Source organism: Chrysochloris asiatica, unplaced genomic scaffold, assembly GCF_000296735.1.
Source record: "Chrysochloris asiatica unplaced genomic scaffold, ChrAsi1.0 scaffold00006, whole genome shotgun sequence".
Classification (NCBI taxonomy): domain Eukaryota; kingdom Metazoa; phylum Chordata; class Mammalia; order Afrosoricida; family Chrysochloridae; genus Chrysochloris; species Chrysochloris asiatica.
The window spans coordinates 8,660,256-8,665,588 of record NW_006408524.1 but is presented as its reverse complement, the minus strand read 5'-3'; the positions used below and the strand labels follow the sequence as shown (position 1 = coordinate 8,665,588).

The 5,333-nt window shown below is 37.8% G+C and overlaps 1 protein-coding gene across 2 annotated transcripts in view; it reads left to right on the top strand.

The window, feature by feature from the left end:
- The window catches only part of CDK13 (cyclin-dependent kinase 13), a 196,464-nt gene that overhangs the window by 68,830 nt on the left and 122,301 nt on the right, over positions 1-5,333 (top strand). The gene's annotated exons all lie outside the window — the stretch shown is intronic.

Genomic DNA, 5,333 nt, shown 5'->3' with positions numbered 1-5,333 from the left:
AAGGTCTGTGGTTCAAACTTACCAGCTGCTCCTTGGAAACCTTATACAGAGTTGCTATAGGTCAAAACCGACTTGATGGCATTTAACACAACAACATACATATCTTAAAATGAAGCACATTGCTTGTAGTATGAGAATTATAACTTATGCTTAGAAATGTAGGAAAACTTGGCAGATATTGGGGGATAAAAATACATATATTTCAGAATGAATTTGGTTAGGCACAATGAATGCCAGTAGTTTCTTTGACTTAATATTCCTTAATGATACTATCAGAGATGGGACAATTTATGTGAGTCTCATCTTTTAAGCATGTATCTCAGTTATATGTATCTAGGTTTTCTTTGTGGCTTTTTGAATTTATCACTTTCTCTTGTCCCTTTTAGGTTTTTTTTTGTTTTTTTTTTTTTAAATCCTGCCTTGTACCAAAGGATTTATTCCTTTATTTATTATGCTTTCCTTTAACAAGTTCAAGTTTAAACTTGTATGTGGGTGTGACTTGGTTTTTATTTTGAAACATTTTATTCTGTAAAGAATGAAGGTAAGAGTGTTTATAAAGTAAATGCAACTTAATATTTATGTCTATGCTAGGGCATTAGCATTATGAGGTTTGTGTGACTTATCTGCTTATTTCACATAACATAATTTCATTTTTATTTTTTATGAAGAAATTAGAGTTGATCTTCTCCTCCCTCCCCCAAGTCCATTAAAAAGCAACTATATGAGCAATTTTCCTAATTTAATAGAATTTGAAAACAGGTGCAAAATTGCCATCTGGGCAGGCCTTGCAAGTGTTCCATTTGTCTCACTTTTCAGTTTTTATAAAAGTCTTAAATTTACAGCAAACTAAAGTTAAATCATAATTCCTGATTGCACCTCCCAGCTGCCTTTTTTTTTCCTACCGTCAGAATGTTGTCAGGATTCTCCATTTAGTTTAATCAGGTGTTACTCAGTCACAGAACTCTAACTGTGGTATTTGCGAGGTTAACTGTTCTCCAGGAATACTGCAGGCTCATGATACTTGAATTGGCTCTCTTTAACATAGAAACACTTGAGTCACTTCATTAGTGAGAGGTGAACCAGTTGCTGAGTATCCAGGTCTAAGCGAGACTTGCTCTATTCTTTATTCTGGGGTGTTTTTGCTAGGAGTTTATTTACTTTTTATAACTCAGGAGGTAGCTGTGTGGATGCTTATGGAGGATATTTTTTTATGTATCGGTTTTTAATGTGATAGGATATATGCATGGTTTTAGACCCATCTTCTTTCTCTTTACTGTCTTCTTTCTTTGAGTATCTTTGTCTCAAAGATAAAGAAGTTTCTTAATATTCCTCAGTCCTACAACTAGCTTCTCTGTGTATCAAAAGTTAAAGTCTATACCAGTGAAATCTTCATTTTGGTGACTATTATATAACTACCAAAATTTAAATACATAAGAGGGAACATTTATCATCTTCCTTTTTATTTTTTAAAAAGGTTGTTTGTTGTTGTTGTTATGTGCCATGGAGTCAGTTCCCACTCATAGGTTTCCGAGGCTGTAAAACTTTATGGAAGCAGAAAGCCTCATCTTTCTCCTGCGAACAGCTGGTAGTTTCGAACTGCTGTTCCTGAGATTAGCAGCCTGATTCATAACCACTGGTGGTGGTGGTTATGGTATGTGCAGTGGAGTCAGAACCGATTCACAGTGACCCTGTACAGGGTTTCCAAGGCTGTAGATCTTTATGGGAGCAGAAAGCCTCCATCTTTCTCCCGTGGACTAGCTGGTAGTTTCGAACAGCTGACCTTGCGGTTCGCAGCCCGATTTGTAACCACTACGCTACCAGAGCGCCTTCTAGATGACTAAAAATGTATTGTGTAAAGGACAGTTGGTTAAAAGTGATTACTCTTGGAAGTAGATTGGGAACTGAAGGATATGGCTAGGGCAGGAGACTTATTTTGTGTTTAATATTTTTTGTGATGTTAAGAGAAATGAAACAAAAAGTTTTCTGTAGACAAATTTTTATTTTTTATTCATAATTGTACATCTTACTAGTCTCAATGAGTTTATCTTCTTGCCCTTGGTATGACAATAGCTTCATGGATACGAGCAGAAAGCTGATTCCCCAAACAAGGAGATCAGTCATAGCCCATCAGTCGTATCCTTGCTTTACCACTTCTCTATAATTTCTGACACTAGGTATTCATAGGGCTCTCTCTCCCTAGCCACTTAGACAGTGGGTCAGACCTTACAAGTTAGAGGGCATTGCCCTTGGACTAATTGTTATACTTAGAACTACAAGTTTTATTTCAGGAGAAAGATGAAGCTTTTTGCTCCTGCAAAGATATATAGTCTCAGAAGCCCTGTACAGGGTCACTATGAGTCAAAGCCAACTTGACGGCACTTAATAGCAAGAACAACTCGTTTTAGTTTATTTGTTTTGAATCTTTGTGGAAGCAGAAAGTGTCACCGTCTTCCCATGAAGTGGCTGGTGGGCTCAAACCGCCAAACTGATGGTTCACAGTCCATTGCTTATCCTGTGGAGCCACTTTACTCCCTTTATTATTGTGAAAGTATAAAATCAGGATCGTAAGAAAGATGCACAGACAAGATCTGGAAGGTTCCCATTGTGGAGCTGTTGTGTCTCAGAGAGGGCAAGTCACCCTACCTTTGCCAACGAAGACATTTTCTGAGCCTTAGTGTTCTGGGTTTTTATTGGCCAGTCCTGTGTGGAAGACTCAGTCATGTCTCCTGAGGTTAGTTGATATGGCCTCCCAGGTCTGGCCAGTTGCATTCACCAACACAAATCCTCAGATGTGGCCTGAAGTCCCAGATCAAAGCACCTCAGTTACTCCAGTTGTATAGTACTGTACTCTCCTTAGCCAAGTTGTTGCTTTGCTTATTTGTGTCTTCACAAAGAGATTGATTGTAAGCTCCTTTCTGGTGGAAACATTATTGTCATTGTGTTTTGTTAAATCTTATGCTTTACATATCAGGCACAATTAATATTTTTTAAAACTACAAACTGATTTCTTTTTGAGCATGTTTTCCCTGTTAAAGAATCTTTTAGTAAGTAACATGGATTTATGAAGAAAAGACAGGATTTCATTAATGTTAATAGTTTTTTTTTTCCAGTTAACATTTAAAGATCTATTTGTTTTACAATAGTTCTAATGTTCCACACAAATAGTAAAAGTGATCATTTAAATTGTTTACACTGATAACATCTTAGTGTTACTAAATTTTTTCTTCATGGGTTCCATAACTGCTGTGGAAAAAAGTATGTGATATCTAAATTTTATTCTCATTAAAATGTATAATTTCAGTGTGTCATATTAATACGTAACACATTTTATAATTAGGAAGTTTAAAGTAATCAATTACCAAGTTAAGATCGGCTTTAAAAATCAGAGTTCTCCTGCATACTTAAAAAGTACAAAAGTATTATAGGGCTTACATTTTTACATCTAATTATATTAACCTAACAACCCACTAGCATAGTGGTTATGAATTGGGCTGCTAACCTTAAGATTGGCAGTTCGAAACTACCAGCTGTTCTGCGGGAGAAAGATGAGGCTTTCTGCTCCTGTAAAGATTTATAGCCTCAGAAACCCTGTGCAGGATCAGTATGAGTTGGAACTGACTCCTCCACGGTACTCAACAAAAACAACCCACTGGTAAGGAGTTAATTCTGACTCATAGCAACCCTATAGGACACAATAGAACCTTTGCATAGGGTTTCCAAGGCTGAATAAGGAGCCCTGGTGGCACAGTGGTTGTGCACTTGGCTGTGAACCAAAAGGTCAGCAGAGGTTTGAACTCATCAGCCACTCTGCAGAAGAAAGGTGTGGTAGTTTACTTCTGTACAAAGATTTATAACCTTGAAAACCATATGGGGCAGTTCTTTTCCATCCTATAGGCTATGTGGTTGCTATGAGTTGGGATTTGACTCACCATAAGTGGAGTTTTAATCTTCACAGAAGGAAATTGCCACATCTTTCTCTCACAGAGTGTGACTGGTGGGGTTCAAACTATTGACCTTTGGTTAATAGCCAAGTGTTTAGCTAACATGCCACCAGGGCTCATAGTAAGCTAGAGCCTCAGAACATTTTTTTAAAAGGATCATTGTTCAATTCAGAAAAATTAACCTTAGAAACTAAAGTTACTTTCTATGGCTATTTAAATAGGCAATAAAATTATAGTATGTGGTTTTCTTTATTTCTTATAACAAAACAACTTTTTATCTACCAGAATCAAACCAAGTGCAATTACAAAAAAATTTCTTGCAAAGTATTAGGATTTACTTTACAGTTTTAATTTGTAGTTTTGTATTGATTTTGTGTCATTTTTAATAAATGGACTTTGTTGTTTGTAGCAGTTTTAGATTTACATGGATATTATAAAAGTACTACAGAGAGGTCCCCATTTATCCTGCACCCAGTTTCCCCACTATTAACTTTTTTTTTTTGATGGTTTACATAATATATATTTTTTAAGTGTTTTATTGTAAATTATGTGATAGTTTACATGGGAGAACATTAGTTTTACATTCATTCTGTCGTATATATCGTCTCATTGCCATGGTTACAATCCCCTCCATGCAATCCTTCCCCTGTGCCCCCAGGTCTTCAGCACACAGTAGCTCTCCCTCTCTGGATCTAAAGTCTCGCTGCTCCATCGCTCCATGTCATCATCTCTGGCTCCATTTCAGGCATCACTACTTCTCTGGGTAGGGTCCTGCTCTCTGCTCTTCTCCCTTGATGGCCCTAGGGACCTCAGCTCCTAGACTGAAAAGTTAATCACTCCCCTCCTTGCTATAAAACGTCTGCCTTTACGTTTCCAACCCTCACAATCAGTCCTGATAACGATTCTTCACTATTGTATCACAAGAGACCCATCTGCATTTCATTGCATCAGCCCCACCTAGAGAGATTGGATACTATTCACTGGAGATTCTACCTTCCTCCAGGCCCTCTGGATCTAGGTTCCCCCTTGAAATCTTGTGAGCCAGTCACTTCTTGCCTTTGTAGCCCCCCACCCCCCATTTTGGGTAGCCAGGAATGATTCTTGCTGTAAGGACTTCTTCCCTCTTTTGAGCTACTGCTTCCATAGGTGTAGGTCAAGTTCATCAAATTGTATGAAAATACTTTTATTTTTTATTTTTTATTCCTCTTCTTTTTACTTCTGGTTGAGCTCTGATCATCCAGTCATTGAAGCCAGGACAAGTTGGTATTATCTGCAAGTGTGGGTGTTCTTGGGCATATGCCCTCTCTTCTTATCAGCTGGATGCTTCACTCTCCACTCTAGTCCTCTGTGGCTATGTCACTGACTCTGGGTCCAAGAGTCCCCAGGTCTTGC